Here is a 14,534-nt window from a genome sequence, read left to right as displayed (position 1 = left end):
AATTCCTGACCAGCTCTATTTGTATCTTACTTCCAGTCGTACATCAAAGAAAATGAGCAAAAAATGCTCTTACACTGATGTGACTTGTATGTACATTTTTCTTCTTGGTTAACTCTGGCCCTGGTTCGGCAATGTACTTAAGCATGTACCCAACCATAAGTATGTGCATAATCCCTTTGACTTGACTTGTATTAAATGGGGCTATGCACATACTTTGTTAGGTATGTGCTCATATACCTTGCTGAGCCACGGCCTTGGTCCACAAGATATTCCAAATGTACTTATTGGATAATGTGTTCTGTTAGTTTTTTAATATTTTGAACAATTATTACCTTTGTGGCTGGTGCAATAACCACATATAATAAAGTCCAAAGGCTTTACACTGGATTCAGAAGTGAGGGAGTTAATTTTCCTGTTCATATCTGCTGACTATACCAAGACAAGGGCAAAGGATTCAGCTAATTCCTATCCAAGAAACCAATCCTGTTCCATATGTAACCGATAGCAGTTTTGCCTTCAATAGAATAGAATTAGGCTGCAGGGGGCAGATTTGTAAAGGTATTTTAGTACCTAAAGTACCTAGGCACCTAACTGCCAATAGCCACACACCTAGGCATTTTTTGAAAATTCCATGAGGTCCCTAAATTCCTTTAAAAATCTGGCCTCAGATACCAAGGAGGTTCACACAGAAGCAGAAAAGTCTGCCAGTCCCCTTGCTTACAGCTCTCCAGACTTACAGCTCACCTGGTCTGATGAATCTAGGCCCAGTTAAGGGAAAAAAATCATAAAATAACTGTATTATGGTAAGTCTAATATAAAACACTACAGGCTGAATAGAAGCTGGGAGATATAAGATGTAGCAGGTGGAAAACATTGTGTGTATACAAGACCTATAAAAAAAATCTTATTGGCCTAAATTAATTGCTGCGTTCCTCCCAGAGCATCTTTGTAAACACAGGAAACAGTACAGTGTCCAGGGCCGTCTCCAGGCACCAGCGAAGGAAGCAGGTGCCTGGGGCAGCCAATAGAAAGGGGTGACAGTCCATCCGTTATTGGGGCGGCACGTTCGGGTCTCCGGCAGCAATTCAGCGGCGGGTCATTCAGTGCCTCGCTTCCTCTTTGGCGGCACTTCGGCAGCAACTCTATCGCTCCACTTCAGTCTTCAGCGGCAATTCGGCGGCAGGTCCTTCGCTCCCTCCCTTCCTCTTCGGCGACAGCTCAGTCGGGTTTTTCTTTTTCTTTTCCTTTTCTTCTTTGCCGCTTGAGGCGGCAAAAAAGCTGGAGCCGGCCCTGACAGTGTCGCTATTCATTCCTGTCCGTGGCTTGTTCCTCTGCTAAGCCCAGACTCATGTTTGTGTATACGATATCCCACCAGCTAGTCAGTGGTCATCCTCTAGGTCAGACTGACCTTGGTTGTGTTTGCATTATTTTCTTTGGCATCCTATCATCTGTTTGTCTTCTGCAGTGTCCCACCATCATAATCTCTTCTACTGTGGCCAATCCCATACCTGGATTTCACATCCTACCCTCCTAATTAATTTAATTAATTAAAATAAATGACACAGCTGATCTAAATCTAGTTTTCTAAAAAGTGTCTTGTAGAGATTTAGTTTGCACTAGTGACATCTTCTGGGTGTATTTACAGACTTCTTATGGAATTTCTAAAGCTTCTCCTTTCATGGAGTACTTGAAAGATTAAAGGAGAAGTTTATCTTGAAATTCCAACTTCCTTTGCGCTCTTTAGTATGTCTAAGCTTTTACATTTTCATTTCTTCCATCAACTAGTGAAACTGAGCATGCAAACACCTTTTCTTTGTGGCTTCCAGTTCTAAACTGAACTTGGAAACTTTATTTTCAGATTAAAAAATTGCATGGAATGTGCATGAGCACATTGCTTCTGCAGTTTGGCTTGGACTATTCTTTGGACTGTTGTGACAGGGTGTACCAGGCCCTTTGAGGCCCCACTGCTGGAGGCCTCATGGTCCTACCAAACTCCTCTCCAGAAAAGGAACAGTGAAGGTGGGTCCTCCAGGCCTGCAGAGAGGCTGCAGGAAAGCAGCCAATCAGCAGGCTCAGTTAAAAAGAGCTGCAAGGGCTGAGCAGATTAGTTGTGGGCTGGGATAGAAGGGTGAGGAAGGCTGTGAGACTCTCCAGGTGAGGAGACCTGAGAGACACCCTGCTCAAGTAGGGAACAGACAGAGAACCCTGAGGTAAGGGTGGAAAGGAATGGGTTACATGGGAAGCAGCCCAGGGAATAGCAGCAACCAAGGAGTTAAAGGAAGCAATATGTGGCTGCTTTTTGTAGGGTTCCTGGGTTGGGATTGAGAGTAGTGGGCAGGCCTGGGTTACCCCACGAGCCACAGGGGAAGTGACTTAAGGTCCCAGAAGGGGTTAAGACTCAGTACTAAAAGGGCCAAGAAAGGAACTAGAATTTAAACAGGCCCAGAGATGGGGCTGAAGACCCTGAAGAGAGACAACCATCTGTTGGACTGTGTTACCCAAGAAGGGGTTTGTTCATTCACATATTGACTATGTGTGACTTGAGTGGAGGACTAGTTCACTGAAGACCCACCTGACCAGGTTAACAGCCAACAGGGGGCACCAGGAGCAGAGAGAGAGTATGTGCAGGTTCACACCAACTGACAGGAGGTGCTCATGAAAGGTGTGTGTCCCTCATCACAACTTTACAACACCCAAATTAAATATTATTTAAATGATAGAAGAACTAAGGCTAAGGAGCAGATTTACCCAGGACAAGAAAGAGCCCCATCTTTCCACACACCAGATAATGACAGAAGGTTTGCTGTAGCCAGCGTGGAACCTTTGTGTTCTTTGAATGTTTTGTGATATGTTTTGCTTTTGCTGCTTGTAGCAGGGTGAAACCCTGCTCCTGCTGTGAGGGGTTTAAAAGTGGCCTGGCAGGGCTTGAGAGCGGCTGCTCTCAAGGCTGGGCTGAGTGAGAAAGTGGCTGCAGGTGAAGCCATGCCCCAAACTGAGCCACAGCTGGCCCCTATAAAAGGCCAGGGAAGCCAGAAACAGACAGTCTCTCTCTGCCTTCAGAGAGAGAAGGGCCTAGCTGCAGAGAGCTTGAGACCAGATACCTGAATGAAGCAGGGCTGGGGAAAGGCTGAGGCGCTGGGGAGCTCCAGCCTGGAAAGCCCCAGGCTGCAGCCTAGCTGTAGGCCAAAAGGCACTGGGGGTTGCAGAGGGCAGCCCAGGGGTAGGCCAAGGCAGCAGGTCCAAACCCTCCTTGCCAGTGATGAGTTGGCTGATACTGCAGTCTGCCCCAGGACGTGGGGCTAGACAATGACTGACAGTAGCCATACACTGAGGCAAGGTAGGGATAGAGGGTGGGGGTTCCCTGAGAAGGGAAAACCCAGAGAGAACGGGGTTATTGCTAGGGGGCAGCACCCCATGTAAGAGGGCACCGGGTCCAGGGAGGGACACGGGGGGCCTGAAGACAGGTGGATCACCAGCCTGCAGAGGGCGCTCCAGCGCTGGAATGAGCTAATTCCCGGAGTCACCAGCAGGAGGCGCCGCAGGGGTGAGTCGGCCCGTCTACACTGCTGTTAAAACCTGTTGAACTCCAAGATGCGATCTGAAACACTTGGAAGACAAGCTTCTCTGAGAGAGACATTCGCTTTTGGACTGTATTGGCTGGCTTTGCCAGCTCACAGATCAGGAGCAAAGCAGTAACACTGTCAACTAAATCTCAGTATTTTCTTGCTGGAACATGTCTTTTGTAATCTTCTTAAACAAGGGATTACAGACATGTGAAGCTGCTGTTCTCATCGTGCTCAAAAAAATGATCCCTCCTGTTTACTTTCACACAAAATTAAACTGACTTCCATGGACATTCAGCCTCTCTAATATCTATTTAGAGAAAGGGGAGAAATGTGTTATCCAAGGAGCTCTCCAGCTATGACCCATGAGGGCTTTAGGCAGACCACGCAGCTGCTGGCTTAAGCCCAAGGTGCTCTTGGTGGCTCTTTTGACCAACTAAACAAAAAACCAGCCCATCTGTGCACTGAGCAGCTGCTTCATGCCTTTCTTTGTTTGGTGGCAATTCAGTCATGATCAAATATGTAAACAACACAACAGCTGGAAAGGCCGCAGCAAACATATTTAAGGGGAAAGATAAATTGCCTAGTGCCTTTTAGAGATTACAGCATCTGAAGTCCTGCACCCCGGCGAACACATGACCATATTCACAATATGGGCATCTAAATCCATTGCCTCAAAATAAGTTTATTTTTCATTTGGTCTTCTTTAATACTGTCCTAAAGCCACTTTTTTGTGTAACTATGCACTGCAGTTGCTACCCAGAAGATGTGTGGTCAGGGCTGAAATGCAGGTATCAAGATCCCTTTCCTAAGAATGGCCCCGGGTTGAAAATCACTAAGTTACCCAAATTTCCTGCACCAAAGGATTTAATGCTAGTTTGTTCAGCATCAAATATATGTTAAATACTGTATGTTGTTTCATCGTAGTAATTAAATGTGTATCTAAAAGAACAGCAAAGTATCCCTGAGTTTTTAACAATGGCCCTTTAGAGTCCATTATAGCCATGGCAACTGGGGCAAAAACCATCTCTATGGATCTTGACAACAGAGAGAGAAGCGTGAGTCATAGTAATTGTATGCAACAAAACCATATCACAGCAACACAATCAGATGAGTAATCTTGTAGCTTGCCTTAAGGCAGCTGTCTAACTGATCTCACATATCAAACTGCAACAAAATGTCATTGCTTCAAAACCTTTGACATTTCTTTATTATCAGGAGGCAATAAATGAATCTTTCTAGGCTAGGAAGCGAGGATTATATCAGAAAAAGCAGATAATGATTTTTATCTGCAGAGCTAATGCTGGAAGTAATCTCACCTGAATGGAATTTGAGAATAACCAAGATCAAATGAAAGCCTGGTCATTAACTATAGTAACTCAATAACAGTCCAATGGATTTAGTGTCTAATAGCAAATAACACTAAAACAGATGTAAGATTTAGGAAAGCCAGGTATTGTTTTAGGGGCAAATCCTGTCTTGTCAGTGAGAAAAAGAATGCATCCTTAAAGAAGAGACAACTATAAGCATAAAAAACAGAGCAAGATATGCATTAGTTCTGGTAAGCCCTGTCAAAATATATGGACCAGAACCTCAGCCGGTTTTAATTGACATTGTTCCATTGAAATCTATCCCAGGCACAATATCAAAAAAACATGCAGGCAGAGGTGGACAACTACCACACAGAATCTAGCAAAAATGGGTTCATCGGAAACTTGATTGAGTAGGCAATGCCAGACAAATAAGTGTGTGCTGTGGACATCTATCAGGTAGTCCGAGAAGGTGGCTGTATGATAGGTATACTTTAAAAGTTCATATTTATTTTAGGGATATCACAATTTTCAGAGTATTCTCTATCTTTAAAACCAGTAATACCTTTAAAACCAAAATGAACCTTTTCTGTGCATCCATTGTACAACTCAGCAAATTGTCACATTATGCATATGCAGATGCATAACAGCAATGTGCATAATGAACACATGAAAGTGACCATGTAGCAGTCCCTTGTGATGATTTAGGGAATCTATGTACAATTTATTAATTCTATATGAGATTATGAACTCTCTGTATATATGTTTCTAAAGCTAAAAGCTCCATTTTGAATGTAAGTCTTGTCTTTGACTTTCTGCTGTCCTTTTACCTCTATCTTGGACTAAATGTCCCACAGGGCTAACAAAGGAGGGCTGTTAAACTTTGATGATTGTCCATTTAAATGGAGCACACTTGGATAAAGAAGATCAAAAGAATAAAAAAGCAACATCACCATGAATGCTTGGCCACCACACGCCAGTTATCCCTGTGGTAACTTTTCTGACACCTCCTGCTTAAAACCCAAAAAGTCAGAAGGATCACGAGGCCCCACTTTCACAGTCTGTATTCATTGTGAAAATCAAGATCAAGTGAGCTTTTGCCCTTCTGCTCCACAGAATCTTTCTGTCCTCCCTGAGCTCGCGTTAGGACACCTGCATTATGGTTTGACAGGTGTACTGCCCACATCAAACTCCCCAGCTGACACTGTCCCTGGAGCGGATTGTACCTGGCATGCATGGGGCACTTGGAGCCAGAAGTAAGAGCCCCTCAGGGCTCCCCCCATCCACACCTCACCGGATAAGTGAAAAAACAATAAGAAGAGGTGGGGAAAAGATGAGTCCTAGAGCAGGCTCTGAGGTGTCTACTTCAGCAGGCAAGTCTCTAGTTTTTCCACCTCTTCTTAAATGGCACAGTTCTGAAAATATGTTCTCCACACACTGTGTACATCCTTGTAGAGATAGCCAATAGTTAAAAGGTTCTTGGACTGCACAACACAAGACACCAAAGTAAGGCACAAAGTTTAGCACATACTAGCCTTGAGAAGGAATAAAAATGGTCTACTACTGGCCAATCACAGAGGGTTCCTTGATGAAGATGATACACTAAGACTCAGGAAGAATGAAGAGAGGGTTATGTTTGTGGAGGGGCTCTCACCATCTCCTGAGCTGGAAATACCCAGTGGGGCATGTCCTTAATTTCACCCTTGAAGTGTTCAATATACTTGTATGACATTATTTGTTGCTAGTACCATTCTGTCATATAGGTGTGTTTTTACAGCTAAGGTAGACTTCTCAACTGTAGTGGTTTGGTGTGGGAGTCTGTTTTGTTTTTTTACTGAGTATGATGGCATGTCCCATTCACCTTACCTCCCTCTGTAACCATTAGGTCCCGCAAAGCTGGTTGAAGATAAGCTGGAACCACCATTTATGGTCTATCAATATACTTGTAGGGAGGATTGTGTTTCCATTCAAACATTGTGAGATTTCTTTTTTTAGATTTGTAATAAAGCCCCAATCTGAACTCTCTTTGCAGGCTATGCTCAGTATATGTAATACTAAAACAGCATGAATCTTGTTGGCTACCTGGCCCAGCCACCACACATTCACTCTTAACAGATTAACCCACCATCTATAAACTCCAGTTATTTTGAACCCAAGGCCTTTCACCAAAAATGCCAGTCCTCCAGAGCTCAAAGTCTTAGGGATGCCTAGTGGAAGTTCCCACAGCTATTCTCAACTGCTGCAGTGGTATATGGGGTGGGGGAAGATCTACTTGATCTATGAGTCAAAATTTATAGATTTAAAAATGACACCTTGAATCACATCTGAAAGCAAAGTGGATACCAGTGCACTCTTTGAAGAACACCTGGCATGTACTCTGCTTAATTAGCTCTGGTGCACAAGTGGGTAGCAACATTTTGCACTAGCAGAAGCTTCTGACTCCTTGACTCCTAATAGGCTAATTTTTATTCCTTTTTCCAACTATACACTTTCAAGCAGCCATGACTGTGTGCAGGTTTTTTGATGTGCTAGGTTACAGGTACACCACTTGCTCAGTGTCTGCTGCTTTTTCCATCCATGTGCATATGCATGTCTTGGGCAATACTCATCCCAGTGTCAAGAAATAAACTTCTACTTACAAGTGCTAGCATTAATGCAACCAAATTACATATAAGCAGGGTGTGATGCTGTATAAAAGAAAAGTGACCCTTCATATCACTGGTGTTACCACTGTTGCCCAGTTGTAATTAATCTTATACAAAGTATGTCATGTAAGGAATCACTAGAAAAGTTATGATTTGCTAAGTATGATCCTGTTTATCTGCCTGTATCATCTTTGTATCTGAACTTATGAATATTGGCTACATATTTATATCTCAAACATGTGGTGTCGTTCCTTGGTGACACCGCCCCCCGCCCTGACAGATTTACATCAGGACTAGCCAGGACTTACCTTGTCCAGTGAGCCTCTCCCAAGAACATCACAGAAGAACTATGGACAATGGAGGCCCAGTGACTCATCGTGACATGTGATACAAGACTCTATCTTGGACCAGTAACTTTCCATGTTCTAGGGCTGAAGATATAAAAGTGGAGATGGCGACATCATGCTTTTGTCTTCATTTTCTGCTTCAATTCTCTGGACTGACTTCTAATGAGGAAGCTTTGAAGAAGACACTGATGAGCCCCAATTACTTTGGGTAATTGAGGAGACTTTTTACAAGCTCGCAGATTTACATCACTGCTATGATCCTGACCTACATCTCTGAAAATCAATTGTATGAGATTCCTTAACTTTTTAATAACTCTTCTTTTCTTTTTGTATTATTAAACCTCTTATTTTTAGTTACTAAAGGATTGGCTATAAGCGTGATTTTTCAAGTAAAAGCTGTGTGTTATATCTGACCTGGTGAGATGGTGATCCTTTGGGATTGGAAGAACTTTGTGTGATGACTCTGATTTTCAGTAACCTCTCATCATAAAGTCCAGTTGTTTGGATGGCGAACCAGGGGCTAGAAAGCCTAAGAAGACTGTGGGTTTTTTGGCTTCTTGTTAACCGGTGTGGTGATACAGAAGTCTACTTTTGTTACTGGTTTGGTAAACTCAAATGATAGAATCACCACCAGTTTGGGGTGTGTTTGCCCTGTTTTTCAGCAGTCTGTCCTGAGTTAGTATTCTCAGCCATGACCCACTTAGGCACAGTGACACAGGGTCTGAATTAGCTCTTCCCTGCCAACTAGTGACAGACAGACTGTATGATAGGTGTACTTTAAAAGTTCATATGTATTTTAGGGATATCAGGAGCAGACTGTATTTGCATTTGTGATGGGGTATGCCTCTTAGGATGCCATGTGATATACTAAGATACCACTGAGTCTACCTGTTCTGCCAGCTTAGGCCCCCTTTTACCAGTCTTGCTGAGCCAGGCAATTAAAGCCTCCTCTAAAACACGCACGCACACTCTGGAAAGACTCAGCTTAAGGGAGTTGCTCCAGCACTCAGATGTCCATCTCCCTTGGAGTGCAGACCCAAGGATATATTATGAAATCCGCCTCCTCCCTCAATGTGGAGGAAGGAATGCACAACTTCTCCCCCCAACCCCTGTTAGAAATTACAGAAACTGGGTTATATTATCAATAAAACAAATTTTATTAACTACAAAAGGCAGATTTTAAATGGTAAAAGGAGTAGCATACAGAACAAAGCAGATTACTAAGCAAATGAAATCAAACACGCAAACTAAGCTAGTTTCACTAAAGAAATTGGTTACAAATAGTATTTCTCACCCGAGATATTGTTGCAGGCAGATTACAGAAAGTCTTGAAAGGTAGCTGCACTGGTCTCCTTCTTGAGACCTCAGGTATTATTACTCACAAGCTAGACGTCCTTCCAGCTTGGGTTCAACCGTTCTCCCCCCAGTTCAGTTTTTGCTTCCAGGTGTTTTTCAGTGTCTCTTTGGGTGGGGAGGCAAAGGAGAACCATTATGATGTCACTCCCCTGCTTTATAAAGCCCCTGTGTAAGGCAGGAACCCTCTGTCTTCTAGTGGAAAACCACTGGCATTCCAAAAGGGGAGGAGGAGTATCCGGTACCAGGTGATTCAGACCCATGTCTCTGCATGGCTATGGCAGCCATTGCTCCTAGGCTGTCTCCAGCATCCACAGGAAGACCAAGCCCTTTCACAGCCCATTGTCTCTGCTAAGGGCCCATTACCCCTGTCTGGCTTTTCCATTGTTGTACCTGAAGGGCTAATTGGGGTTGATACACAAAGTAACACATTTGAAATGCAGATAAGAACATAAGAATGGCCGTACCAGGTCAGACCAAAGGTCCATCTAGCTCAGTATCTGTCTACCGACAGTGGCCAATGCCAGGTGCCCCAGAGGGAGTGAACCTAACAGGCAATGATCAAGTGATCTCGCTCCTGCCATCCATCTCCATCCTCTGATGAACAGAGGCTAGGGACACCATTCTTACCCATCCTAGCTAATAGCCATTTATGGACTTAGCCACCATGAATTTATCCAGTCCCCTTTTAAACATTGTTATAGTCCTAGCCTTCACAACCTCCTCAGGTAAGGAGTTCCACAAGTTGACTGTGCGCTGCGTGAAGAAGAACTTCCTTTTATTTGTTTTAAACCTGCTGCCTATTAAATGCATAGTTAATATTTCTAACTTCAAATACAGAAATGATACAGGCATACAAATTAGATAATCACATTAAGTAAATTATAACCTTTCCAATGATATCTTACATGAGCCATATTGCATAACATACATCTCTGTTATGTCATATTCATATCATAAGCCTATTTTCAGAAGGACTATGGACATATAAGCATAGTTTCATAAGGAATATGAAATGTAATGTCACAGCAGTGACACACCTTCTCAGCCTGGTGCTCAGAAGATGGAGCTGCTTTGCCAAAGTGATAAATTTTGGCTGGTTGTGGGTTACAATTCACTTAAGTATTGAATGCAGCGGTATTGAAATGTTATCCTTATTGTGTGAATAAAGAGCAGTAGAACTGTACTGAGTATGCCCTGATTGAGGTGGTCACCCTAAACTGACCTTTGCATGCTAAGCAGGTGTAAGGATGTCAAATCCTATATGGTCTCCCACAGTATTCTTGACAACAAGTTAAAGAAGTATGGGCTGGATGAATGGACTATAAGGTGGATAGAAAGCTGGCTAGATCGTCGGGCTCAACAGGTAGTGATCAATGGCTCCATGTCTAGTTGGCAGCCGGTTTCAAGTGTCGATCCTGGGGCCAGTTTTGTACAATATCTTCATTAATGATCTGGAAGATGGCATGGACTGCATTCTCAGCAAGTTGCAGATGACACTAAACTGGAAGGAGTAGTAGATATGCTGGAGGGTAGGGATAGGATACAGAGGGACCTAGACAAATTAGAGGATTGGGCCAAAAGAAACCTGATGAGGTTCAACAAGGACAAGTGCAGAGTCCTGCACTTAGGACAGAAGAATCCCATTCACTGTTACAGACTGGGGACCAAATGGCTAGGAAGCAGTTCTGCAGAAAAGGACACCTAGCGGTTACAGTGGACAAGAAGCTGGATATGAGTCAACAGTGTGCCCTTGTTGCCAAGAAGGCTAACGGCATTTTGGGCTGTATAAGTAGGGGCATTGCCAGCAGATCGAGGGATGTGATCATTCTCCTCTATTTGACATTGGTGAGGCCTCATCTGGAGTACTGTGTCCAGTTTGGGCCCCACACTACAAGAAGGATGTGGAAAAATTGGAAAGAGTCCAGCAGAGGGCAACAAAAATGATTAGGGGGCTGGAGCACATGACTTATGAGGGAACTGTGATTGTTTAGTCTGCAGAAGAGAAGAATGAGGGGGGGAGTTGATAGCTGCTTTCAACTACCTGAAAGGGGGTTCCAAAGAAGATGGATCTACACTGTTCTCATTGGTGGCAGATGACAGAACAAGGAGTAATGTTCTCAAGTTACAGTGGGGAAGGTTTAGGTTGGATATTAGGAAAAACTTTTTCACTAGGAGGGTGGTGAAGCACCAGAATGGATTACCTAGGGAGGTGGTGGAATCTCATTCCTTAGAGGTTTTGAAATTCAGGCTTGACAAAGCCCTGGCTGGGATGATTTAGTTGGGGGTTGGTCCTGCTTTGAGCAGGGGGTTGGACTAGATGACCTCCTGAGGTCCCTTCCAACCCTAATATTCTATGATTCTGTGAAAGAGAGAAGGAGTGGGAGCAAGTGTTCTTACGTGATGGTGTGGGCTATGCTTAAAGGGTCCTAGATGCCATTTGACCCTCTTGTCCCTAGCATTTAAAGACAGAGTTGATTAGACCCAATTGACAGTGCTTGTTTCTGTTCTGTGAATATTAGAGCTGACTCACTGATGAAGAGGTTCAGGGACTAGACTGGGTGGTGGGTGGGGGGACAGTGTTGCAGTGAAAGATCAATGCAGAGGTTGCACTAGTAGTGAGGTTCCCTGCTATCTAATGAAACCATTAAGACCTGACCTAAGCAGTAGAAACTCAGATTGTAGCATTGCAAAAGTGGCAGTGAGCAGCAAGCAGCAGCAGTGGTGATGCGTCAGAGGTGGCAGGTCGTGGCAGAGATAGCAGCAGCAGAGAAAATAGTGGCAGCAGTGGCAGACATAGCAGCAGCGAGCCAGTTGCAGAGGTGCACAGCAGAGACATTGCTCCAGGGGTGGGAGGTGAACCCATGTGACTGCACCTCTGTACTCTGGGTCTTTGCTGACCAAGGACAACCAGCTGTGAGAAGGGTGCAGGGGAGGTAGAGGGGAGTGATGTGCTAAAGGGACATTCGTTCATTATACTTTCACACCGTAAGGTGAGAAACTGAGGCAAAGGACATTGTCCAACATACTCTGGGATGGGTGTTTGCTCGTGGTCCTATGCTTTTGAATTGTGGTTGTAGTTTTTTCCCAAATTAATGCAGGGATCCTTTTCCCTGTTAATAAAAGTTTTCTTTAGTTATACAGATTCCATACTTGCGAGAGGGGAAATATTGCCTCTTAGAAACACCCAGGGGTAGTGTTTAGCTTTCCCAGATTACTGGGTGGATACTTAAACTGGTTCAGTTTTATACTGTTAAGAGGAACCCCTAGATCAGGGGTCGGCAACCTTTCAGAAGTTCTGTGCCGAGTCTGCATTTATTCACTCTAATTTAAGGTTTTGTGTGCCAGTAATACATTTTAATGTTTTTAGAAGGTCTCTTTCTATAAGTCTATAATATATAACTAAACTATTGTTGTATGTAAATTAAATGAGGTTTTTAAAATGTTTAAGAAGCTTTATTTAAAATTAAATTAAAATGCAGAGCGCCCCAGACCAGCCAGGACCTGGGCAGTGAGAGTGCCACTGAAAATCATCTCGCGTGCCGCCTTCGGCACATGTGCCATAGGTTGCCTACCCCTGCCCTAGATATTGAAGGCAGCCCTTGTTGCCGCCAACTCCACCTGGAAGAAGGATTATATAGAGAGAGAGACATTTTGTTTTTGTTTAAAAAAAAATCCCTGTTCCATAATTGTCCTTACAAATTGGCACGTTTCAGTCTGATTCAAGTTTTGACCATTATCAGAAACCAGGACCTGTGGCCTAAAGGCAATGCTGTCTACCTCTGAAACAACTCTCATGGGCTATTAGTGAGTATTGATTGCCTGAAAAGTCAAAATATAGAAAACTTTGGGCTTTTTCATAAGAAGAAGAATCAAGCTAAAAAGTCAGTTGTCATAGTCTAGGCTGATCTCTGTTAGACCAGAACTTTAAGGCCTTGATTTAGCATAGCACTTAAGCATGTGCTTAAGGGCCATTGACATGAATTCAGCAAATGCTTAAAGTTAAGCACCTGCTTAAGTGCTTGGCTGAATCACAGGGTAATACCATTGCCACTTAAACAAAATGGTTAGACTCTCCTTTCTAACTTGGTTCTCTCCCAGACACTAAAGTACCGGTAACATAGAAATGGATTTTTACTTAGGAATTAATCTTGCTTCCTATAATCGTCTCTTCTCCCCAGAAAGTTACTGATGGCTAAGACTTTTTTAGACTGCTTTAATCTTTCTTTGTACCACAAGCTATAATTAAACATTAGTAAGGTTGGGAAGTAGCCTATCTATATCTTCAGTTGAAATGTTAGTAGAACAGTTTATCTTAAGTTAAAATTTGAACAGTGGAATGAATGAAATTACTGAAACCAAAGATAACTTTTAATGAAATACAATAATTCCCTGCAAGAAATACTTTTAGTATTCTTTTTTAAAACAATTTTTAAAAACGAAAACCAAATTACATTCAGTATCATTATCTCTTTTTAACGTGGTTGCATAGGGAAGAGGTTTCTAATTTAGACAAAGATCTTCATGTTAATGTTCCTGATTAAAGGAGTTTTTCATTAATGTTGCCTCCTGGTTATATTCCAATGTATCATTTTGTGGAAAACAACATCCTTCATGTGGCATTTAAATTCTCATTCACTGAACTTTGACTGTCAGTCCAGATACTTGTATATAGTCCTTCCCTTGCAGCAGAGAGAGTAGCACAACAAAATATTTCAGTGAAATTATTCCAACTATATTGGGAGCTTGCCAGCTCATCTAATTCACTTGAACCTTCCAAAGCAGCAGTGGTAATACTTCCTATACATGATAGCTAAGGAATAACTTGTTCCAGGGTATAATTGGAAGTATTAAATCCATGGTATTAAAGTATTAAATCCAAAGCCCTCAAATATCAGTTGGACTCCACAGCATATCTTCTTGAGAGAGAGGATGGTTTTGTGGTTAAGTCATTAAATTAGGATTCCATAGATCTGAACTAAATTCCTGCCTCTGACATGGAATTGCCTGGGGTAAGTCATTTAATGTCACTGCCATTTTCCCCCATCTGTAAAATGGGCATGATATACTTTCTGTCTTGTCTCTTCTGATTGTAAGTTCTTCAGGACAGGGTTTGTGTCTCACCAGGTATATATACAGCACTTAGCACAATGGGGCCCTGATTTCAGTTGGGGGCTTGTGGTGACTATTATAATACAAATAATTATTAATAACAGTAATAATGAGTCTTGAATTCTGGAATGCTGAACATTCAGAATTTTAATTATGTACTTGACAGGATAATCTAAAAGAGAAGGAGATGAGACTATCATACAA

This window comes from Mauremys reevesii, linkage group 2 (genome assembly GCF_016161935.1).
Source record: "Mauremys reevesii isolate NIE-2019 linkage group 2, ASM1616193v1, whole genome shotgun sequence".
In the NCBI taxonomy this organism is placed as follows: Eukaryota; Metazoa; Chordata; order Testudines; family Geoemydidae; genus Mauremys; species Mauremys reevesii.
Note: the sequence above shows the minus strand (reverse complement) of the source record.